We start from the raw sequence: 26,957 nt of genomic DNA, 5'->3' as shown, positions 1-26,957 counted from the left end.
AACTGGCTCAAAAATTATATGGAGAGATCAAAAAGAAGAGCTAGTCACAGCTTGGGAAAAAAGTTTGGAGAACAGATGACACTAAATGTAGTTAGACTAATAATTCTGAAGTTTCCCTGGAGTTATAGCACTCTGAGCTAACTGAAGGGGCTATAAACTCATGCTCCTTTGAACAGAGTGGTTCTAAATGATAGATTCTCAAGTGCACCCAGCTGTATTTTCAAGTATAATTCTAGTATTTGTACCTAGCAATACAGAAGAAAAAGCAGCAGGGAGGAAGTGTCAAGTATATAGGACATAAAAGGATTTGGCAGCCCTAGAATTTCCAGTTTGAATCTTTGTCATCAGGAAAATCCCATTCCAGCTCAGTCCAAGGTGAGGCTGAAGGTGGTGCTGTGGATGGCCTGTGACAAGCAGGAGGCAACAGTGTAAGTGCTAAACTCTGGCTTTCTTCCTTCATCTGCTAAAGAAACTCAAAATAAGGCTGTATGAAGAAAACATGGGATAATACACTGCTTGCTGATGGCCTTTTCTCAGGATCTTGTTGCAGACAGAGCTGTACCAAGCTAAGGAAGGCAGGAGAGAATGTTTTTGAGGGCATTGTTTGCAATCTGTCACTATTTACTGTGCAAGTACCACTGGAGACGTGTACACTTTCTCCAATCCCAGAGTCTACACCTGATCGTGAACTTTTCATTCTGGATTCTGATTGAGGGAAAATGCTGATATCCAGTGGGCTCTAAGGAGGACCTTTCTGTAACAACATCTGAGTCCTGTGCATGTCCTGAAAAGGTACCTGCCCACTGGCCAATTCACATGCTGTAATCCCAACGCTGTAAATATCTGTGCTGGATCGCCTCTATTAAGAGGGGAGTCGCCTATATTATTAGCGGAGATGCTGAACAGGGAACTCGCTGAGCAAAGGGAGAGAGGAAGAGTTACTCCCAGAGGGTCTGCATGATCTGCCTTGGAGGTTCTGGAAACCTCTTGTCAAGTCTGGGGAAACAGGAGGAAGAGCAGGGTAGATGCACAGTGATAATGAAACAGATGCTAGACATACAGTATGCCAGATATCTTCAGAACATGGAAGTAGAAATATCAACTGTAAGTTTGGATAGATGAATCTGGAATTTAGAAGTGTAGTATGAAAAGAAGGATTTGGGTGATAATTGCAACTCTGTCACTGGAGTCACCAGAGTGAATCAGATGGTCACAGAGGAGACAAATTGAGGAAAGAAAAAATACCAGCACAGAATTTGAGGGATCACCAATATTTGAGAGGCTGGCAGAAAAAAGAAAAATAGGCTTTGAAGGCTGAGAAGAAATTTTCTGAAATGTAAGAACAGAACCAGATGCCAAGAGAATAGTGGGAAATAATAACACAGTTTCACAAATAACTGACACTTCCAATTAAAGATGGTGGACTTAAAACACACATCTATCTCTGATGCCTCCAACAATATAAGTGGAAGAAACAATAAAAAGTAAAACAGACAAATGTGCCAATAACAATACACCAGAAAGACAATTTTGTGCAACTTCTGGATGATATAAGTGGATAGTATCAGACAAAAGAAACTAGAAGCATGGTACCTACAATTTATAGAAGCACAGAAGTGGGCAGAAGCAGCGGCTTCCAGCCACAGCCAGAGACTACCAATCTCTAAGCCCTCCAACCAGGGCCAGGGGTCAGCAGAGGTGCTAAGATGAATGACTGGTAAAGTAACTCACTGACAAAGTAACTGACTCCTAGGGCACCTTGGTGGACCTCCACTCTGGAGATCCAGCAGTTAATGAAAACCAAAGCTGAAGTGCAGCCGTTCTATAAAGTCAGGACACTTTTTTTTTATAAAACATATCTATATACAGTTGGCCCTCCATATGGACAGGTTCCACATCCACAGATTCAACCAACCACAGAATTAAAATATTTGGGGGAAGAAAAACTCCAGAAAGTTCCAAAAAGCAAAATTGAATTTGCCACATAACAGCAATTATTTATATAGAATTAACATTGTATTTACAACTATTTACATGGCATTTACATTGTATTAGGTATTATAAGTAATCTAGAGACAATTTAAAGTGTATGAGATGATCTACCACAAAGGAGGTGAGAATGGGGAAAAGACAGCTTCTTGCTGGGAAAACTGGACTACTTTCTCACACCATAAAATATAAAATGAATTAAAAACTTAAATGTAAGACCTGAAACCATAAAACTTCTATAAGAAAACATATGCAGGGGGGACTTGCTGGTTCAAGCCCTGGTCCGGGAAGATCCCACATGCCTTGGAGCAACTAGGCCCACGTGCCACAACTACTGAGACTGTGCTCTACAGCCTGCGAGCCACAACTACTAAAGCCTGTGCACCTAGAGCCCATGTGCCACAACAATAGAAGCCACCACAACAAGAAGCCCACACACCGCAACAAAGAGTAGCCTCTGCTCAACGCAACTAGAGAAAGTCCGCACGCAGCAATGAAGACCCAATCAGCCAAAAATAAATAAGTAAAATTAATTAAAAAAAAAAAAGAAAACATACACAGGGTATTTCCCTGGCAGTACAGTTGTTAGGACTCTGCATTTCCATTGCAGGGGGCATGAGTTCAATCCCTGGTCAGGGAACTAACATCCTGTAAGCTGTGCTGTGTGGCAAAAACAAACAAACAAAAAATAGGCTCTCTGAACAAATGTGTGGACACCAAGGGGGGAAAGTGGCAGGGGGTGGTGGTGGTGTGATTAATTGGGAGATTGGGATTGACATGTATACATTAATATGTATAAAATGGATAACTATTAAGAACCTGCTGTATAAAAAAATAAATAAAATTCAAAAATAAATAGGCTCTGACATCAATCTTAGCAATGGTTTGGATATTCTGCTCAGGCAAGGGAAACAAAAGCAAAAACTACCCAGTGGGACTACGTCAGACTAAAAAGCTTTGTACAATGAAGGAAACTATCAACAAAATGAAAAGGCCGCCTAATGAATGGGAGAAGACATTTGCAAATGGTTATCTCCAACAAGGGGTTAACATCCAAAATATACAAAGAACTCATACAATTTGACATCAGAAAAACAATCCAATTAAACCCAGGCAAGGAACTGAACAGACATTTATCTAAAGAAGATATACAGATGGCCAATAGACACATAAAAAGATGCTCAGCATCACTGATCATCAGGGAAATGCAAATCAAAACCACAATGAGATATCACCTCACATCTGTCAGAATGGCCATTACTGAAAAGAAAAATAACAAGTGTTGGTGAGGATATGAAGAAAAGGGAACCCTTACACGCTGTTGGTGGGAATGTAAACTGGTAAAGCCACTATGGGAAACAGTAATGGAGAGTCCTCAAAAAACTAAAAACAGAGCTACCATACAACCCAGCAACTCCATTTCTGGCTATTACTGGCTATTTATCTGAAGAAAATAAAAACGCTAATTTGAAAAGATATTCGCTCACCCCCCCCCCACACACATGTTCACTGCAGCATCACTTACAAAAGGCAAGATGTGGAAGCTCCTTAAGTGTTCATCAACAGATGAATGTATAATGAAAATGTGGTATGTATGCGTGTGTATACATACACACAAACACATACACATGTACACAATGGAATATTACTCAGCCATAAAAAGAGTGAAGTCTTGCCATTTGTGACAACATGGGTGTACCTACAGGGTACTGTGCTAAGTGAAATAAGTCAGACAGAGAAAGACAAATACTGCATATTTCACTTATATCTGGAATCCAAGAAACAAAACAAATGAACAAATATAACCAAACAGAAACAGAGTCATAGATAAAGAGAACAAATAGGTGGTCGCCAGAGGGGAGGTTGGTAGGGGAAGGAGAGAAATAGGTGAGGGAGACTAAGAGGTGCAAACTTCCACTTAACAAAATAATAGAGTCACAGGTATAAAATGTAGAGTGTGGAGAACATAATTATATAATATCTTCATATAGTAACAAATGACATATTACTGGTGATCATTTTGAAACTTACAGAAATGTAGAATCACTATGTTGTATACAAGGAACTAAAATAGTGCTGTAAGTCAATTATACTTCAAAAGCAAACAGACCAACTCAGAGAAAAAGAGATCAGATTTGTGGCTACTAGACGTGGGGAGGAGAGGGAAGAGGAATTAGATGAAGGTAGACAAAACATACAAACTTTCAGTTATAAGGTAAGTGCTAGGGATGTAATGTACAACATGATAAAGATAACACTGCTGTATGTTATAAATGAAAGTTAAGAGAGTAGTAAATCCTAAGCATTCTCATCACAAGGAAAAATTTTTTTTCTATTTCTTTAGTGTTGTACCTATATGAGATGATGGATGTTCAAAACACTAACTGAACACAAGCTAAAGGAATAGAGAATTCAGTGACCACAGATAAGAAATACAGACTTTGCAAACAAACAAAAGCAGTTTGGAAGAGTCATTTGGATAACTGTAATCTTCATCAATCAAGAACAGCAAAATTTGGAGAAGAGCAAGAAAGTAATTTCTAAAATTACAACATTATGATACACAAATGTCCAGTTTCAACAACAAAATCACAAAGAAGCAAAAAAACAAAGAAACAAAAAAGTATGGCCCAATCAAAGGAAAAATATAAATTGACAGAAATGTCCCTAAGAAGACCAGACATTGAACTTCCTAAACACAGGCTTTAAGTCAACTGTATTAAATATGCTAGGAGTCAAGATGATGGAGGAGGAGGACATGGAGTTCACCTCCCCCCAAAAACGCATCAAGACCACATCTGCCAATGGAACAGTTCTCACAGAGCACCTGCTGAAAACTAGCAGAGGTCCTCAGACACCTAAAAAGACAAGAAAGAACCCCATGTAAGCACATAGGACCAAAGGAAAAAAAAAAAAAAAAAGCCCAGAAACAGGATGGACTGCACCTCTGTTGTGGAGCTAAAGGAGAGGAGAGGTTGCCACACCTGAGAGCCCCCTCACCAGTGGCGAGATCAGTTGGGACAAAAGGGGAGCTTCAGGGGCTTGGAGGAGAGAGCAACAATCTGTCTGTGGCAGGCCAGACAGAGTGAGACCTATAAAGGTGGTCCATGCCACAGCCCTGTGCACCCCAGGCTGAGGTGCGTCCACCAGTACAATGGGGGCTGGGTGCTGAAACAGGGTGCTTGGAGAACAGATCTGAAAAGAGGACTGCTATTGGCTGCAAGGAGGCAATGTGAAGGGGTGGGAGTGAGGAGCTCCATAACTGGGAATGCTCAGGGGAAAAGCCCAGGGGATGCCACTAGGAGGGGCTCCTGCCAGAGCGGGCTTATGTGCCCCTGGTGGCCGCTCCCAGCCCCTCTGGCCTGGGCAGGCACACATGGCACAGTCAGTGGCCACCTCTACCCCCTCCTGCCTGGGCAGGCTCATGCACCCCTGGTTGCTGCCTCAGCCCCCTCCCACCTGGGAGGGCTTCATGTGCTCCAGGGCAGCCCCGGGAGCAGATGCCTGTGGGTAGCCTACGTGCAGAGGTGAGGCTGAAACCACAGCAGAGCCCCAGGACCCATGCAACTAAGAAAGAAGAGCTGAAATCTCTCCTCCCACTGTGTGAACCACAGAATTACACCCCCACAACTGGCTTTATAAACTCAGCACCTCAGGAACATCTGAAGGGACAAGTGTTCCTGCAGCTGAGATGGGTCTAGCTTTAGCAGCTGTGGACTTTGAGCAAGTACATGTGGGAGACTGGCCAGGCCAGAGTATGCATTGCCTCCACAGCGCCCACAGTGGTTCCAGATGCATGGTTACTGCAGTCCTGGGAACTGACCTGGGTCTATGCTGGTGGCCTGGTGAAAACAATGCCTGAGAGAAACAAGGACCAATTGCTGGCGTACCCACGGTTAAGGTGGGGCTGAAAGCAGTGCCAACGAGATTGGAGTTTGTGAGCTCGGACAACGGGTGAAAGGTGATACAGCAGAGCACGCTCAGAAGTAAACACATGCAGAGGAGGTGTACTCAGTGGCTTCTCTCCCAGTGGGAGTGCTCCAATACAGCCTACCTTGCACCACAGATCAGAAACACAGCTAAGAAACAGGCTGGGAGGCTTCCCTGGTGGCGCAGTGGTTGAGAGTCTGCCTGCCGATGCAGGGGACACGGGTTTGTGCTCTGGTCCAGGAAGATCCCACATGCCGTGGAGCGGCTGGGCCTGTGAGCCATGGCCGCTGAGCCTGCGCGTCCGGAGCCTGTGCTCCGCAACGGGAGAGGCCACAACAGTGAGAGGCCCGTGTACCGCAAAAAAAAAAAAAAAAAAGAAACAGACTGGGGGCCTCTTCAACAACTAGGGAGCAGACCCCACCCCCAACAGGGCAGTGACAACCACAGAGCAAAGAGGAGGCCCTGCTCAATACCCGGTGCAGGATCTGGTCACTAAAACATCAGTCACACCTCTTACCAAGGTGATAAGCATAAGCTGAAGAAAAAGATGGCAGACACCCATACTGAAAACAGCCCTTGGACCAAAAAATGTTAAACCCATGCAGGCTACACAGACTTTCCCACATAAAAATAGCCCTGCAGGGCTTCCCAGGTGGCATAATGGTTAAGAAACCACCTGCCAATGCATGGGACATGGGTTCGAGCCCTGGTCCAGGTAGATCCCACATGCTGCGGAGCAACTAAGCCTGTGTGCCACAACTACTAAACTCTAGAGCCTGTGAGCCACAACTATTGAGCCTGTGTGCAACAACTACTGAAGCCCATGTGCCTAGAGCCTGTGCTCCGCAACAAGAAAAGCCACTGCAATGAGAAGCCCACACACTGCAATGGAGAGTAGCCCCTGCTCGCCACAACTAGAGGAAGCCTGCGTGCAGCAATGAAGACCCAGTGCAGCCAAAAATAAACACATAAAATAATTAAATTAAAAAAAATAGTCCTCCAAGACAGTCTGAGGGTTTGACACTGGGAGGAAAAACCCCTAGAGCATTTAGCTTTGAAGGCCAGCAGGGCTTGAGTGCAGGAGCTCCACAGGGCTGGGGGAAACAGACTCCACTCTTGGAGGCCATGCACACTAGGCCTCATGTGCACTGGGACACAGCACAAAGCAGTACCTCCAAAGGAACCTGGCAGACCTATCTAGGGGTCTTGGAGGGTCTCCTGGGGAGGCGGGGACCGACTGTAGCTCACTGTGGGGGCAAGGACACTGGCAGTGGAGGCCCCAGGGAATAGTGATCAGCGTGAGCACTCCTAGAGGTCCCCATTTCGGCACCAAGACCCGACCCCACCCAACAGCCTGAAGGCTCCAGTGCTAGAAAGCCTCAGGTCAAACAACCAGCAAGACAGGAGCACAGCTCCACCCATCAGTAGACAGGCTGTCTAAAGTTGTACTGAGCTCACAACCATCTCAAAACCAACACTTTGACACGGCCCTGCCCACCAGAAGAACCAGACCCAGCTCTGCCCTCCAGACAGCAGGCACCAGTCCCTCCAATGAGGAAGCCTGCACAAGCCCCTGGACCAACCTCACCCACCAGGGGTCAGACACCAGAAGCAAGAGGAACGACTATCCTGAAGCCTGCAGAAAGGAGACCACAAGCACAGAAATTTAGACAAAATGAGAGGACAGAGAAATATATTGCAGACAAAGGAACAACCTAAAAACCCAAAGAAGAACTAAATGAAAAGGAGATAGACAATCTACCTGAAAAAGAATTCAGAGTAATGATAGTAAAGATGATCCAAAATCTCGGAAAAAGAATGGAGGCACAGACTGAGAAGATACAAGAAATGTTTAACAAAGAACTAGAATACTTAAAGAACAAACAAATAGAGATGAACAACACAATAACTGAAATGAAAACTATACTAAAAGGAATCAATAGCAGAATAACTGAGGTGGAAGAATGAATAACTGAGCTGGAAAACAGAGTGGTGGAAATCACTTCCACAGAGCAGAATAAAGCAAAAACGAATGAAAAGAAATGAGGACAGTCTCAGAGACCTCTGGGGCAATATTAAATGCACCAACAATTGCATTATGGGGTCCCAGAAGAAGAATAGGAAGAGAAATGGCCTGAGAAAATATTTGAAGAGATAACAGCTGAAAACTTCCTTAACATGGGAAAGGAAACAGTCACCCAAGTCCAGGAAGTGCAGAGTCCCATCTGGGAGGAACGTGCTGAGACACATATTAATCAAACTAACAAAAATTAAATACAAAGAAAAAAACCTTAAAAGCAAAAATGGGAAAAGCATCAAATAACATAAAAGGGCATCCCCACAAGGTTATCAGCTGAGTTCTTAGCAGAAACTCTGCAGGCCAGAAGGGAGTGACACAATATATTTGAAGTGATGAAAAAGAGAAACCTAAAGCCAAGAATACTTGACCCACCAAGGCTCTCATTCAGACTTGATGGAGAAATCAAAAGCTTTACAGACAAGCAAAAGCTACAAGAATTTAGCATCACCAAACCAGTTTTACAACAAATGCTAAAGGAACTTCTCTAGGCAGGGGAAGGAAAAAAAAAAGAGGCCACAACTAGAAATAAGAAAATCACAAATGGGAAACCTCACCAGTAAAGGGAAGGATACAGTAAAAGTAGAAAATCATCCACACACAAATATGATATCAAAACCAGCAGCCATTAGAAGAGGAGAGTACAAATGCAGGAAAAGGGGATTGCATTTGAAATTCAGAGACCAGCAACTTGAAACAATCTTATATAGACTACTATATCAAAACCACATGGGAACTTCAAACCAAAAAACTACAATAGATACACACGCAAAAAGAAAAAGCAACCCAAACATAACACTAAAGATAGTCATCAAACCTCAAGAGAACAAAACAGAAAGAGAAGAAAAAAGACCTACAAAAATAAATCCAAAACTATTCAGAAAATGGCAATAGGAACAAACAAATCCATAACTACCTTAAATGCCAATGGATTAAACGCTCCAACCAAAAGATAGAGACTGGCTGAATGGATGCAAAAACAAGACCCGTATATATGCTGTCTACAAGAGACCCACTTCAGATTTAGGGACACATACAAACTGAAAGTGAGGGGATGCAAAAAAATATTCCATGCAAATGTAAATCACAAGAAAGTTGGAGTAGCAATAAGCATATCAGACAAAATACACTTTAAAATAAAGACTGGGGCTTCCCTGGTGGCGCAGTGGTTGAGAGTCCACCTGCCGATGCAGGGGACACTGGTTCGTGCCCCGGTCCGGGAAGATCCCACATGCCGCGGAACAGCTGGGCCTTTGAGCCATGGCTGCTGAGCCCACGCGTCCAGAGCCTGCGCGTCCAGAGCCTGTGCTCTGCAACAGGAGAGGCCATAACACTGAAAGGCCTGCGTACCACAAAAACAAACAAAAAAAAACATTTAAAATAAAGACTGTTACAAGAGAAAAAGAAGGACACTACATAATGATATAGGGATCAATCCAAGAAGAAGATATAACAATAGCAAATATATATGCACCCAACAAAGGAGCACCTCAATATATAAGGCGAATGCTAACAGCCATAAAAAAAAGAAATTGACAGTAACACAGTAATAGTGGGGGACTTTAATACCCCACTGTCATCAATGGACAGATAATCCAGACAGAAAATCAATATGGAAACACAGCCTTAAATGACATATTAGACGAGATGGACTTAAATGATATTTAGAGAACATTCCCTCCCAGTGCAGCAGAATACACTTTCTTCTCAAGTGTACAAGAAACATTCTCCAGGATACATCATATCTGGGGCCACAAATCAAGCCTCATTAAATTTAAGAAAACTGAAATCAGAGCAAGCATCTTTTCTGACCAAAACGCTATGAGATTAGAAATGACTTACAGGCAAAAAACTGTAGAAAACACAAACACTTGGAGGCTAAACAATATGTTACTAAACAACCAATGGGTCACTGGAGAAAGTGAAGAGGAATTCAAAGAATACCTAGAGACAAATGACAACAAAAACATGATGACTCAAAACCTTTGGGACTGAGCAAAAGCAGTTCTAAGAGGGAAGTTTATAGCAATACAATACTACCTCAGGAAACAAGAAAAATCTCAAACAACCTAACCTTACACCTAGAGAAACTAGAGAAAGAAGAACAAACAAAACCCAAGGTTAGTATAAGGAAAGAAATCATAAAGATCAGAGCAGAAATAAATGAAATAGAGATGAAGAAAACAATAGAAAGGAGCCACAGAGGTCCACATTTGTTCAGTGGGTTAAAGGACATGGAATGCAAAACCTTGAGGAGGAAGAAAAGAAAGTTCTGTGGCAGAATGGTCATACTTATAAGACATTTCCATACTACAACCATTTTTTTGTGGGTATTTTATTCCTCACTACTGTATATACAGTTGACAATAAGTACTTTTTTGAAATATCTAATCATTCTAGATGTTTTGAAGTGCCTGATATATATTAAAAGTAGAAGTAATAAAAAGACATTTTGTAAATATCCTTTTGTTAAAATTCATATGAAATATTGTTCTTTATTTGGAGGGGGGGCAAGGTTGGCCAAACCACCTCTTTAAACAGTATGCATTGCGTTTGTGCTCTGGTTCAAGGTCGGGTGGAGGAGAAAGAAGTGAAAAGATCTCTGTGCCAGTGTATTTATAGTGAGGCAAGATTAACTACTGTCTTTTTTACGTTCATGCATTTTGTTTCACTTTGCTGTGTATGAAGTGTATATGATGGACAAATGAGTCCTAATTTACAACATCTAGTCTTTCTAGATGTTATAAAGGTTGCCAGAATATGACAAAAATAGAGTTAGTAAATAGTACATTTTGTGTTAAAATTTCTGGGAAAGATTGTCTTCTGAAAACTTGGGCAGTATAGCTCTCTGGGTTGGTGGAGATGGGAGAGAAGGGAAGGGGGTTGTCTTAGGCTAGAATGCACATATGTTAAAGACACTTTCAGATTATAACTGTCACATGTGTGTAGTTTATTCAAGACTGCTCTGTATATAGTGGACAAATTAAGTCCTTATTTGAAACATCTAGTCCAGCTATATGTTTAGAAGTACCCAACGTATGGTAAATGTAGAGGTAGTAAAATCTCTCTCTGTAAATATATTTTTGCTAAAATTCATAGGAAGTACTATCTTGGGGAATGTTAAATCGCCTCTGTGAGCAGTATACTACTGTCTAACTTGTTCAGTGGTTTGGAGGAGATGGAAGGGAAAGAATTGCAAAAGGTAATATGCTAGTGTGTTTGTACCTGGACATTTTCAGACAAAACCATTTTTTGTATGTTATGTGTATTTTGTTTTGCTGTGTATATAGTGTATATAATGGACAAATGAGTGCTAATTTTGCAACATCTAGTCTCTAGATGTTAAAGGGGTTGCTAGTGTGTGACCAAGTAGTACAATTAGCACATTTTGTACAATTTGTGTTGAAATTCATAGGGAAGCTTATCTTGTGTAAATGACTTTTGGGTATGAATTTGCTCAACTACCTCTGAGATTACACATGCCTGTACTTGTCCACTGGATTGGTGGTGGAGAGAAGGAAGTGAGGGAAGGAATAGTTCAGGCCAAAATGGTCCTATTTAGAAGATACCTCAGATTATAACCATTGTTACACGTGTGCTATTTTATTTAACAGTGCTGTGTACATAGTGCACAAGTAAGTTCTTATTTGAAATATCTAGTCTCTCTAGATATTTAGAAGTGCTTTATGTATTTAAAAGTAGAAGCAGTAGAATAATGCTTCTTGTAAATATCTTTTAAAAACTGATGGGAAATACTGTCTTCAGAAATGGAATTGTTAAACCTCCCCTCTGAACAGTGTACTCTCTGCTTGTTCATTGGGTCGAGGGAGGTGGGAGGGAAGATGGCAAAAGATGTTTTGCCAGTGTGTACTAGAACATTTCAACTTACCCATTGCTCTATATGTTATATGCATTTCATTTAACTTTACTGTATATATTATGTATATACTGGACAAATGGGTCCCAGTTTTATAACATCTAGTCTCTAGATAGTAAAAAGATTGCCAATGTATGACAAAAGTAGAGTTAGTAAACTAACAAATTTCTACACTTTGTGTTAAATAAGATTCGTTGAAAAGCCGTCTTCTGAAAAGGACCTTTGGAAGTGAAATTGTAAATCATATCTAAGTGACACACAAAAAAATTAAGGTACGACAAGGGAGCAAGAACTATACAATGGAGAAAAGACAGTCTCTTCAAAAAATGGTGTGCTGGGAAAACTGGACAGCTACATGCAAAAGAATGAAATTAGAACATTCTTTAATACCACACACAAAAATAAACTCAAAATGGATGAAAGACCTAAATGTAAGACCAGAAACTGTAAAACTCTTAGAGGAAAACATAGGAAGAACACTCTTTGACATAAATTGCAGCAATATCTTGTTTGATCCATCTCCTAGAATAACGGAAATAAAAACAAAAATAAACAAATGGGACCTAATGAAACTTAAAAGCTTTTGCACGGAAAAGAAACCATCAACAAAATGAAAAAACAACCCAAAGAATGGGAGAAAATATTTGCAAACGACGTGAGCAACAAGGGATTAATCTCCAAAATGTTCAAACAGCTCATGCAGCTCTATGTATGTAAAAAAAAAAAAAAGGGCAGAAGATCTAAATAGACATTTCTCCAAAGAAGAAATAAAGATTGCCAAAATGCATAAGAAAACATGCTCAACATCACTAATTATCAGAGAATTGCAAATGAGAACTACAATGAGGTATCACCTCACGCCAGTCAGAATGGCTATCACCAAAAAGTCTAAAAAACAATAAATGCTGGAGAGGGTGTGGAGAAAAGGAAACCCATCTATACTATTGGTGGGAATGTAAATTGGTAAAACCACTATGGAGAAGAGATTGGAGGTTCCTAAAAAAACTAAAAATAGAACTACCATATGATCCAGCAATCCCACTCCTGGGCATATACCTAGAGAAGACCATAATCCGAATAGATACGTGCATGCCTATGTTCATTGCAGCACTGTTTACAATAGCCAAGACATGGGAGCAACCTAAATGTCTATTGACAGAGGAATAGATAAATAAGATGTGCTACATACATACAATGCAGTATTACTCAACCATAAAAAAGAATGAAATAATGCCATTTGTAGCAACATGGATGGGCCTAGAGATTATCATACTAAGCAAAGTAAGACAGATAAAGACAAATATCATATGATGTCACTCATATGTGGAATCTATTTTTTTAAAAAGGTACAAAGGAACTTATTTATATAACAGTGCAAAATCAACACACAACAATCAGGGTTTTTTTTTTCTATACCAGCAATGAACAACCCAAAAAGTAAATTAAAAAAAAAAATTCTATTTACAATATTATCCAGTAGAGTAAAATACCTAGTAATAAATTTAACCAGGGATATGCAAAACTACAAAAAAACTGTGAAAAGAACTTGAAGAAGACCTAAATAAATGGAAGGATATTCCACGCTCATAGATTGGAAGACTTTGTATTGTTAAAATGGCAGTACTGGGACTTCCCTGGTGGTCCAGTGGCTAAGTCTCTGTGCTCCCAATGCCGGGAGGCCAGGTTTGATCTTTGGTCAGGGAACTAGATCCCACGTGCATCCTGCAACTAAAGATCCAGCCAAATAAAAAAATATTAAAAAAAAAAGCAGTAATACCAAGAGTGATCTGAAAATTCAATGCAATCCCTATTAAAATTCCAACAGCCTTTTCTGCACAAATGGAAAACCTGATACTAAAAATTAGGGAATTGCAAGCAGTCCTAAATAGCACAAACAATCTTAAACAAACAAAAAGAACAAATTGGGAAGAGTCACACTTTCCTGATTTCAAAACTTAGCACAAAGCTATAGGTACTGGTGTAAGTATAAACATGAAGACCGGGGACTTCCCTCGTGGCACAGTGGATAAGACTCCATGATCCCAATGCAGGGGGCCCAGGTTTGATCCCTGGTCAGGGAAGTAGATCCCACACACATGCCGCAACTAAGAGTTCGCATGCCACAACTAAGGAGCCCGCATGCCACAACTAATGAGCCCTGGAGCCACAACTAAGGAGCCCGCCTGCTGCAACTAAGACCCCATGCAACCAAATAAATAATATTAAAAAACAAACACAAAGACCACCAGAACAGTATAGAGAATCCAGAAATAAACACATATCTCTGGACCACTAATTTTCAACAAGTGGGCCAAGACCATTCAATGGGGAAAGAATAGTCTGGACCTGGGTCAACAGTATATCTCAAGGAAAGAATGATGTTAGACAACTATGTCAACACCATATTCAAAAATTAAATCAACATGGATCTAAATATAAGAGGTAAAGCCATAAAACTCTTAGAATGAAATATAAAATTTGGTAATGTATTTTGAGATATGACAGTAACGCATAAACAATAAAAGTAAAAACAGATAAATTGGACTTCATCAAAATTAAAACGAAAGTATCTTATCAAGAAAGAAAAAAGACAATATCCAGAATGGATGAAAACATTTTCAAATCATGTATCTAATACCTGATTATCCAGAATATACATAGAACTCTTACAACTCAACGAAAAGGAAAAACAGCTCAAATACAATATGTTTAAAGGACTTAACTGGATATTTCTCTGAAGATTTTTTTTTAATGTCCAAATCATGAAAAAATGCTCAACATCATTAGTCATTTAGGAAATGCAAATCAAAACCACAATGAGGTACCACTTTACCCACACTAGGATGACTATAATCAAAAAGCAGAAAACACATTTTGGCCAGAATTAGAGAATCTGGAACCATCATACATTTCTGGTGGAAATGAAAAATGGTTCAAGATACTGGGGAAAACAGTTTAGCTGTTCCTCAAAAAGTTAAACATAAAATTGCCATATGAGCCAGAAATTCCATATTTATATACATACACACACACATACAGAGTAAAGTATACAAAAAAGCAGGAAAGTATGGTCCGTGAAAAAGAAAAATATAAATCAACAGAATCTGTCCCTGCAAAAGACGTAATGGCAGATATATCAGACAAAGACTTTAAAACCACTATCTTACCAATGCTCAAAGAACTTGAAGAAGATGTGAACAAAGTCAAGAACATGATGTGTGAGAAAAATGGAAATGTCAGTGATACAGAAAACCTAAAAGGAAACCAGAAAGAAGTTATGCAGCTGAAAAGTACAATAACAGATGAAAAATTCATACAGATATTCAAAGGCAGATTTGAGATGGTAGGAAAAAGAATCAGTGAACTTTAAGATAGGACAATGGAAATTATCAATGCTGATGAACAGAAAGAATAAAGATTGAAGAAAAGTGAACAGAGCAATAGGACCTGTGAAACACTATCAGCTGGAGCAAAATACACATCATGGGAGTCTCAGAATAAGGAGAGAAAGAGAAAGGGGCACAGAGAATCTTTGAAGAAATTCACAGAAATATACAAAAAATATTTGACAAACTAATATTTGAATGAAAAGTTCCCAAATTTAATGAGTTACATGAATATAAACATCCAAGAAGCTCGACAAACTCCAAGTAAAATGAAATCAGAGGCCCATATCAAGACGCTTTATAATCATACTTTCAAAAGACAGAGTGAATCTTGAAAGCAGCGAGAAGAGACTCATCACATACAACAGATCCTCAGTTAAGATTACCTTCAGACTTCTCATCAGAAACTTTGGCAGTCAGAAGACAGCACTTCTGTATATTCAAGGGCTAAATGAAAACACCTGTCAACTAAGAATACTATATCCACCAAAACTGTCCTTCAAAAAGTCAGGAAGAAACCAAGATATTTCCAGATAAACAAAAGTTGAGCGAGTTCATGACCACTAGATGTGCCCTGCAAGAAATGCTCAAGGGAGTCCTGCAAGGTAAAATGAAAAGACACTAGACAGTAACTTGAAGCCGTACAAATAAAGATCCAATAAAGGCAAATACATAGGCAATTATAGAACTAGTATTACTATAGCAATCATTTTTAACTGTAGTTGATCTTTTTTATGTGATTTAAGAGAGTTATACATTTTTAAAAATTTAGAATAAAAGTATTAATGTAACTTTGGTTTGTAATTCCAAATCTTATTTTTCCTACATAATTTGGAGACTAAGACATTTAAAAGAATTATTCGTTTTTGTTTTGGAGCACACATTATAGAAAGATGTAATTTTGTGGTGGGAGGGGGGAGACGCAAGATGGAAGAGATATAGGGATATATGTATATGTATAGCTGATTCACTTTGTTATAAAGCAGAAACTAACACACCATTGTAAAGCAATTATACTGAAAGAAAGAAAGAAAGATGTAATTTTGTGACAACAACTGAAAGGGATGGGGACAGAGATATAAAGGAGCAGTTTTTTGCAAGTTATTGAAGTCAAGCTACTATAAATTCAAATAAGTAACCATAACAAAATGAAAACAGGTTACATTCTCAATATAAAGGGCAGAGTATTTCATATTAGAATTAAAATGTCAGGATACATGTTCTTTACCAAAAAACATACTCATAAAGAATATGGAAAACCTTACTAAGGTGAAATACCCCCACGATGCAAAACCCTCAAGCACATCAAAGAAAGGAACAACTGACTGGAGTGAGAACTTATCATTTTACAAGTCAAGTGGTTTTCAGTTACAGTCACCCTCCATATGTAAGGATGCTGAACCTGCAGATACAGAGGGCCAACTAAGGGACTTAGGCCATCAGTCAATTTTGATATCCTTGGAGGGGATCCTGGAACCAATCCCCTGTAAATACCAAGGGATGACTATACTTGCTTTCAGTTAAGTTGAGACAGAACCTAATCAGAGTTACCAGATGATAGATCATTAAAAGTATATTTTTCTTTGTTAGATCTTTAGTGCCATATGATTTGTAAGGATTCAAAAAATTTAGAGGCATTACTATAATAAAACTCCATTCATTCATATCTACTTATTTACGCAAACAAATTTTCTCAATGCTTACATCCATGGAATTGAACTTGCAATAGAATTAATGCCTTCTATTTCTCATTTTAGTAATTTTCATCCAATGATAAACTAGTTTGTAAAAAAATCTATCCAACTCCATCTCTATAAGATGCTTTTCCAGTAAAATTTTACTTTTGTATTTAATACTTATTCATAAATATTTGAAATATATTCACTTTGATTAGTTGAAATAATAAGACTGAGAGTTTTATCATGACAGGAAACTTTTTCAAACAACACTTAAACATCAACGTATTCATATTTTTTACTACAGGGTAGTGTGATAAGGTGATCAATAAAACAGCTGCAATTTCTTAAAAAAGAACACGAAGCAGAATTTTGTGTGCACCTGAGTTACAAGGCTTTTCAAGTATTCTATCAGTGCGCCCATCTTCCACTTGTGCCCCACTGAGAGCGGCTCTTTTGCAGGGGCCAATATTTCATTTTTGTTAGAACCTACAGTACAGAGCAAGGGATACTTAGTAGATTCTCATAAGTAGTTGCTGAATGAATACCTGAGTTAAATAAACATTAATTAAAAGAGATTTATTTTTGTGATGAATAAAGTTGTGATAAAATCAGTTGAAGGGTTCATTGATTTCTTATACTTTAAATATGAGTACAAGATATTTCTGAGAAAACTGGAGAATTTAAGGATGAAAAATAATTCTAACTTTCATATGAAAAATGATCCATCTTATCCTGAGCCCTTGAGGATTCTCTGGATTCAATAACTACTTCTTGGTGATTTGTTTTTATTATTCTTTGCTTTGTAACTTTGTAAAACCCTAATATCATACCCAAATCTCCTAGTTACTTTGAGAATGTCTCCAAGTACATGTATATTATAGGTCTTTGTAAATAAGTGAGACCAGATTTAACTTAGTGGGCAAACTACTCACTTGACAGAGGAAGATCAACATAGCACAGTATGATGTGGAACTCACCTCTCCCCACAAACACATCAAACATACTCCTAGATGTGGAACAATTCTCATTTAAAACTAACTGGAGACTGGCAGAAAGAATCCTGTACAACCAAGGTTGTAAGAAAGATCCATACAGAATCAGGTAGGAAGTTAAGAGAAGTGATCAGGCTGGAACCTGTGCCCCTGAGAGAAGACATGGAAGAAAAAGGAGATTAGACAGATGGAAATCCTCTCTGGGGAGCGAGTGGTCGAGCAACATATTCAGGGACCCAACATAGGAAAGCTGAGCCCCTCGGCTGGTTGGAGTGCCAGTAAGAGTAATAGGAAGGCTATGGGAAACCTGGACTTTGCCAATGAGGAGCATGCACATGCTTGCTTGCTCCTGAAGCAAGGCAGATTGAAAACTGCATTCATGGCTGACCAATTTCCTGCGACTGACCCAGCAGGCACCCAAGCCTGAGCCCAGCAAACGCTCAAGCACCACTTGCTTCACAGTGCACCTCCTCACTGGGTGAGGTCCAAGATGTGTGTAACAGAGGTGGCTCAAACCCAATATGGCATCTGAACAGAGCAGGGACAGCCATTACTGGTGCTTAGACAGCACATCAGAAGCAGCCATGATCTCCATCTGCAGTAAGAACACCACATGCCCAGACCCACACTGAGAGCCCACATGGGCCCTACTTGTTCTACAGCACAACTCCACACCAGGTCAAGGGAAGCAGAGGGCAAGGGAAGAGCCCAGCTGTGAGGGAAAAAGGAGGCTCAGACCCAAAGCAGCGTTGGAGAAAGGGGGGGCAGACATTGCTGGCACTCACACAGGCAGTGCATCAGCAGTCCAGATCTCTGCCCTGGCAGGACTGCCATGGTCTGCGCGCGGGGCTCAAGCCAAGTACCCTACCTTGCTCCAGAGCTGCTTCCCTCTGGACTAAGGGTGCCAGTGCTGGGAATGGGAGAGCACATACTTAAAGAGAATGGAGCCAGCTTGGACCCAGCCCTCAGGGCTTCTAGACCAGCAACACAGAACCCACCCCCAACCCCAACACGGCAGAGACAGCCACTGAGCAGAGGGGAAGCCTGAGCTCAAACCTGTATCCAGCCCTAGTCCCTACATCTCCAGCAACACCTACTATCAATGTGATAATTGCCAGCAGAACCTGAGAAAAGACATGACTTGTGTTCAAGTCAAATCCAGCTATACCACCAAAGCCACTGGGCACACGCAGACAGTATGGGAATGCTCCCACATAAGGTCACCTCTTCAGGATTGCAGTAGATAACTGCTTCACCTATTTCATAGAGACACAGTAAGTTAAGCCAAATGAGAAGACAGGAAGAATTTGTCTCAATTGAAGAGCAAGAGAAAATCCCTGAAAAAGCAACTACTGAAATAGAAATAAGCAATTTACTAAAGACTGTGAAGCATTAGTAATGAGAATAAAGCAAGTAATAAAATGGCAATAAGTATGTACCTATCAATAATTACTTGAAACATCAATGGACTAAATGCTGCAATCAAAATACATGGTGTGGCTGACTGATTAAAAAACAAGACCAATCTATATGCTGCTTAGAAGAGACTTACTTCAGAGCTAAAGCCACATACAGACTGAAAGTGAGGGGATGGAAAAACATATTTCATGCAAACAAACAACAAGAAAGCAGAGGAAACAATACCCTTATCACACAAAATACATTTTAGAACAAAGTCTTTAACAAAAGACAAAGAAGGTTACATAACGAGGGATCAATACAAAAAGAGGATATGACATTCATTAACATATATGTACCCAATACAGGAGCACCTAAATACATAAAACAGATATTAAATATAAAGGGAGAAATCGACAGTAACAGTAATAGTGGGGGACTTTAACACCTCACTTGAATCAATGGACAGTCCATACAGACAGAAAATTAGCAAGGAAACACTGGCCTTAAATGACACAATAGACCAAATGGACTTAATTGATATTTATATAGCATCCCATCCAAAAGCAGCAGAATACACATTCGTTTCAAGTGCACATGGAACATTCTCCAGGATAGATCACATGCTAGGACACCAAAAAAAAATAAGCCTCAGTAAATTTAAGAAAACTGAAATCATATCACACATCTTTTCTGACCACAACGCCATGAAATTAGAAATCAACTACAAGAAAACACTGCAAAAAACACAAACATGTGGAGGCTAGACAATATGGTACTAAACAATCAATGGATCACTGAAGAAATCAAAGGGAAATTTAAAAATACCTGTAGATAAATGAAAACTAAAACACAATGATCCAAAATATATAGGATGTAGAAAAAGCAGTTCTAAAAAGGAAGTTTATAGTGATGCAAGCTTACCTCAGGAAACAAGAACAAATGAACACCCTAAGCTTACATCTAAAAGAACTAGAAAAAGAACAAAACCCAAAGGTAGAAGGAATGAAATCATAAAAATCAGAGCAATAAAAAATGAAATAGAGAATAAAAAACTTCAGTGAAACTCAGACCTGGTTCTTCAGAAAGATAAACAAAATTGATAAACTTTTAGCCAGACTCATCAAGGAAAAAAGAAAGGGCCCAAATCAATATCACAAATGAAAAAGGAGAAGTTACAATGACACCACAGAAATACAAAGCATCATAAGAGATTACTATGAACAACTATATGCTAATAAAATGAACAACCTGAAAGAAATGGACAAATTACAATAAATGAAAATCTCCCAAGACTGAACCAGGATGAAACAGAAAGTATGAACAGACCACTTACCAGCAATTGAATCTGCAATTAAAAATGAAGCAAAACAAACAAACAGACCTCCCAACAAACAACAGTTCAGGACCAGATGGCTTCACAGGTGAATTTTACCAAACATTTAGAAAAGAGTTAACACCTATCCTTCTCAACCTGTTCCCAAAAATTGCAGAGGAAGAAATGCTTCCAAACTCATTCTACAAGGCCAGCATTACCCTGATACCGAAATCAAAGACACCACAAAAAAGAAATTACAGGATAATATCACTGATGAACATTGATGCAAAAATCCTCGATAAAATATTGGCAAACCGAATTCAACAATATATTAAAAGGATCACACACCATAGTCAAGTAGAATTTATCTCAGGGATGCAAGGATTTTTCAATATCTGCAAATCAACCAATGTGATAGACCACATTAATAACTTAAAGAATAAACCCATATGTTTATCTCAATAGATGCAGAAAAAGCTTTTGACAAAATTCAATATCCATTTATGATAAAACTCCTCAGAAAATAAATATAGAGAGAACATACCTCAGCACAATAAAGGCCATATATGACAAACCTACAGCTAACATCATACTCAACAATGAAAAGCTGAAAGCATTTCCTCTAAGATCAGGAACAAGACAAGGATGTCCCTCTTGCAACTTTTATCCAACATAGTTTTGGAAGTTCTAGCCATTGCAATCAGATAAGAAAAAGAAATAAAAGGAATCAAAATTAGAAAAGAAGAAGTAAAACTGTCACTGTTTGCAGATAATATGATATTATACATAGAAAATCCTAATAGATGCTACCAGAAGACTACCAGAGCTCATCAACGAATTTGGCAAAGTTGCAGGATACAAAACTAATAAACAGAAATCTGTTGCATTTCTATACACTAACAATGAGAGATCAGAATGAGAAATTTTAAAACGATCCCATTTACCATCACCTCAAGAAGAATAAAATACCTAGGAATAAACCTACCTAAGGAGGCAAAAGACTGTACTCTGAAAACTATAAGATACTGCTGAAAGAAACTGAAGATGATACAAACAGATGGAAGGTTATACCATGTTCTTATATTGGAAGAATCAATAGTGTAAAAATGACAATATTCACCCAAGGCAACCTACAGAGTCCATGCCATCCCTATCAAATTACCACTGGCATTTTTCACAGAACTAGAACAAAAAGTCTTAAAATTTGTATGGAAACACAAAAGAACCCGAATAGCCAAAGCAATCCTGAGAAAGGAAAACAGAGCTGGAGGAATCAGGCTCCCTGACTTCAGACTATACTACAAAGCTACAGTCATCAAAACAGTATTGTACTGGCACAAAAAGATAAATATAGATCAATGGAACAGGATAGAAAGCCCAGAAATAAACCCATACATCTATGGTCAATTAATGTAAAACAAAGGAGGCAAGAATATACAATGGAAAAGAGACTGTCTAGTCAATAAGTGGTGCTGGGAAAACTGGACAGCTACATGTAAAACAATAAAACTAGAACATTTTCTTACACCATACACAAAAATAAACTCAAAATGGATTAAAGACCTAAATCTAAGACTGGATACCAAAAAACTCTCAGAGGAAAATACAGAACACTCTGACATAAATCACAGCAATATCTTTTTCGATCTGTCTCCTAAAGTAATGGAAATAAAAACAAAACTAAACAAATGGGAGCTAATTAAACTCAAAAGCTTTTGCACAAAGGAAACCATAAACAAAGCGAAAAGACAGCCCACAGAATGAGAGAAAGTATTTGCAAATGATGCAACCAACAATGGATTAATCTCCAAAATTTACAAACAGCTCATGCAGCTCAATATCAAGAAAACAACCCAATCAAAAAGCAGGTGCAAGATCTAAATAGACATTTCTCCAAAGAAGACAGACATATGGCCAAGAGGCACATGAAAAGCTGCTCAACATCACTAATTATTAGAGAAATTCAAATCAAACTACACTGAGATAACACCTCACACCAGACAGTATGGCCATCATCAAAAAGTCTACAAACAATAAATGCTGGAGAGGGTGTGGAGAAAACGGAACCCTCCTACACTGTTGGTGGGAATGTAAACTGATACAGCCACTATGGAGAACGGTATAGAGGTTCCTTAAAAAACTAAAAACAGAGCTACCACATGATCCAGCAATCCCACTCCTGGGCATATATCCAGTGAAAACCATGGTTCAAAAGGATCTATGCACCCCAGTGTTCACTGAAGTGCTGTTTACAATAGCCAAGACATGGAAGCAATGTAAATGTCCACTGACAGAGGAATGGATAAAGAAAATGTGGTACATACATAACAGTGGAATATTACTCAGTCATTAGAAAGAATGAAATAATGCCATTAGCAACAACATGGATGGACCTGGAAATTATCATACTGAGTGAAGTCAGTCAGATACAGAAAGACAAATATCATATGATATCACTTATATGTGGAATCTAAAAAAAAATAACAAGTGTTCATGAAGATACGTAGAAATTGGAACCCTTGTGCACTGTTTGTGGAATATAAAATGGTGCAGCTGCTGTGAAGAACAGTACGGTGGTTCTTCAAAAAATAAAATTTAATTACCATGTAATCCAGCAATACCATTTCTTGGTATATATCCAAAAGAACTAAAAGCAGAGTCTCAAAGAGGTACCTGTACACCCATGTTCATAGAAGCATTATGCACAACAGCCAAAAGGCAGAAGCAAACCAAATCAACATCTGTCCATCAACAGATGAATGAATAAACAAAAATGTGATATATACACGCATGGACTATTATTCAACCTTTAAAAAGGAAATTCTGACACATACTACAACATGGATGAACCGTGATGACATTACGCTAAGTAAAATAAGCCAGTCACAAAAAGACAAGTCCTGTATGATTTCACTTATATGAAGTATCAAGAGTAGTCAAACTCATAGAAACAGAAAGTAGAATGGAGGATGCCACTGGCTAGGGGGCAGAGGGGAATGGGAAGTTTTTGTTTAATGAATGTAGAGTTTCAGTTTTGCAAGATGAAAAAGTTTTCAAGGTTGGTTATACAACAGTGTGAATAAACTTAACACTACTGAACTGTACACTTAAGAACATTAAGATGGTAAAAAAACAAACAAGGATGCCTGCTTTGGTAACTTATATTCAACTTTGTACTGGAAATTCTAGCCAGAGCTATTAGGCAAAAAAATAAATATCAATAAAAAGCCTTCAAACTGGAAAGGAAGAAGTAAAACTATCTCTATTTGCAGATGACATGATAGCAAATATAGAAAATCTTAAGAATCTACAAAGCAACTATTAGAACTAGAACAAATTCAGCTAAGCAGGATATAAGATTAACACTCGAAAATCAGTAGTATCTCAACACACTATCAGTAAGCAATCAAAAAAGAAACTAAGAAAACAATTCTATATGCAATAGCATCTAAAAGAACAAAATATAGCCTACATGGCTCTTTGGTGGGGCCGATGGCAGACGCTGGAAGGGCTCACGCCAAGGAGTACTTCCCAGAACTTCTGCTGCCACTGTCCTTGTCCTCACAGTGAGCCACAGCCACCCCTGCCTCTGCAGAAGACCCTGCAACACTAGCAAGTCACCTAGCAGGACAGACCCCGGACTTGAGTACATGTCTGCAGTGACCCAAGCATAGGTAGGACATTCCGCAGGAGTTCTTGGATCCCAGCACGAGGCCATGTAGAGGTCAGAGGATCCATTCAGGCTCTGGTATGGTCATAACACAGGTCCTGTCCAGCTGGGCTCACCCACCTGTGCCCATGATACGTCTTAGCTTTCCCAGGCCGTGCGGATGAAAGGCTCTTGGTGCTCCAGCTACGTGTCAGGGCTGTGCCTCTGAGGTAGGAGAGCCAACTTCAGGACACTGGTCCACAAGAGACCTCCCAGCTCCACGTAATATCAAATGGCAAAAGTCTCCCAGCAATCTCCATCTCAATGCCAAGACCCAGCTTCACTCAATGACCAACAAGCTACAGTGCTGGACACCCTATGCCAAACAACTAGCAAGACGGAACACAACCACACCCATTAGCAGAGAGGCTGCCTAAAATCATAACAAGGCCACAGACACCCCAAAACACACCACCAGATGTGGACCTGCCACCAGAAAGACAAGATCCAGCCTCATCCACCAGAACACAGGCACTAGTCCCCTCCACTAGGAAACCTACACAACCCACTGAACCAACCATAGCCACTGGGGACAGACACCAAAAACAATGGGAACTACGAACTTGCAGCCTGCAAAAAGGAGACCCTGAACACAGTAAATTAAGCAAAATGAGAAGACAGAAAAAAACACAGCAGATGGAGCAAGGCAAAAACCCACCAGACCAAACGAATGAAGAGGAAATAGGCAGTCTACCTGAAAAAGAATTCAGAATAATGATAGTAAAGATGATCCAAAATCTTGGAAATAGAATTGAGAAAATACAAGAAACGTTTAACAAGGACCTAGAAGAACTAAAGAGCAAACAAACACTGATGAACAACACAATAAATGAAATTTAAAATTCTCTAGAAGCAATCAATAGTAGAATAACTGAGGCAGAAGAACGGATAAGTGAACTGGAAGGTAAAATAGTGGAAATAACTACTGCAGAGCAGAATAAAGAAAAAAGAATGAAAAGAATTGAGGACAGTCTCAGAGACCTCTGGGACAATGTTAAACACACCAACATTTGAATTAAAGGGGTCCCAGAAGAAGAAGAGGAAAAGAAAGGGACTGAGAAAATATTTGAAGAGATTATAGTTGAAAAATTCCCTAATATGGGAAAGGAAATAATCAACTCAAGGAAGCACATAGACTCCCATACAGGATAAATCCAAGGAGAAACAAGCCGAGACAATATTAATCAAACTGTCAGAAATTAAATACAAAGAAAAAAATGTTAAAAGAAGCAAGGGAAAAACAAGTAACACACAAGGGAATCTCCATAAGGTTAACAGCTGATCTTTCAGCAGAAACTTTGCAAACCAGAAGGGAGTGGCAGGCCATATTTAAAGTGATGAAGGAGAAGAACCTACAACCAAGATTACTCTACCCAGCAAGGATCTCATTCAGATTTGATGGAGAAATTAAAACCTTTAGAGACGAGCAAAAGCTAAGACAATTCAGCACCACCAAACCAGCTTTACAACAAATGCTAAAGGAACTTCTTGAGGCAGGAAACACAAGAGAAGGAAAAGACCTACAATAACAAACCCAAAACAATTAAGAAAATGGTAACAGGGCTTCCCTGGTGGCGCAGTGGTTAAGAGTCCACCTGCCGATGCAGGGGACATGGGTTCATGCCCCGGTCCGGGAAGATCCCACATGCCATGGAGTGGCTGGGCCCGTAAGCCATGGCCGCTGAGCCTGCACTCTGCAATGGGAGAGGCCACAACAGTGAGAGGCCCGTGTACCACAAAAAAAGAAAAGAAAATGGTAATAGGAATATACATATTGATAATTACCTTAAATATAAATGGATTAAATGCTCCAACCAAAAGACATAGACTGGCTGAATGGATACAAAAACAAGACCCGTATATATGCTGTCTACAAGAGACTCACTTCAGACCTAGGGACATACACAGACTGAAAGTGAGGGGATGGAGAAAGATATTCCATAAAAATGGAAATGAAAAGAAAGCTGGAGTAGCAATTTTCATATCAGACAAAACAGACTTTAAAATACAGACTATTACAGGAGACAAAGAAGGACACTACATAATGATCAAGGGACTACTACAAGATGAACATATAACAACTGTACATATTTATGCACTCAACATAGGAGCACCTCAATACATAAGGCAAATACTAACAGCCATAAAAGGGGAAATGGACAGTAACACAATCATAGTAGGGGACTTTAACACCCCACTTTCACCAATGGACAGATCATCCAAAATGAAAATAAATAAGAAACACAAGATTTAAATGATACATTAAACAAGATGGACTTAAGTGATATTTATAGGACATTCCATCCAAAAACAACAGAATACACATTTTTTGCAAGTGCTTAAGTTCTCCAGGATAGATCATATCTTGGGTCAAAAATCAAGCCTTGGTAAATTTAAGAAATTTGAAATTGTATCAAGTATCTTTTCTGACCAAAATGCTATGAGACTAGCTATCAATTACAGGAAAAAAATCTGTAAAAAATACAAACACATGGATGCTAAATAATACACACCTTAATAACCAACAGATCACTAAAGAAATCAAAGAGGAAATCAAAAAATACCTAGAAACAAATGACAATGAAAACACGATGACCCAAAA

The 26,957-nt window shown here is 39.3% G+C and overlaps 1 protein-coding gene and 1 long non-coding RNA gene across 4 annotated transcripts in view; one reads left to right on the top strand and one right to left on the bottom strand.

Annotated features, from left to right (window-relative positions):
* Positions 1-4,506, top strand: part of LOC116741524 — a 70,537-nt gene extending 66,031 nt beyond the window's left edge. The window contains exon 7 of the long non-coding RNA XR_004346186.1: positions 4,334-4,506. This is a non-coding gene — a long non-coding RNA (uncharacterized LOC116741524). The remainder of the gene's footprint in view (positions 1-4,333) is intronic.
* Positions 1-26,957, bottom strand: part of ZNF37A (zinc finger protein 37A) — a 53,962-nt gene that overhangs the window by 17,560 nt on the left and 9,445 nt on the right. The window lies entirely within an intron of this gene.

Source organism: Phocoena sinus, chromosome 16, assembly GCF_008692025.1.
Source record: "Phocoena sinus isolate mPhoSin1 chromosome 16, mPhoSin1.pri, whole genome shotgun sequence".
NCBI classification, from domain to species: Eukaryota; Metazoa; Chordata; class Mammalia; order Artiodactyla; family Phocoenidae; genus Phocoena; species Phocoena sinus.
The sequence above is the reverse complement of the archived record's forward strand: the minus strand, read 5'-3'. Positions and strand labels throughout refer to the sequence as shown.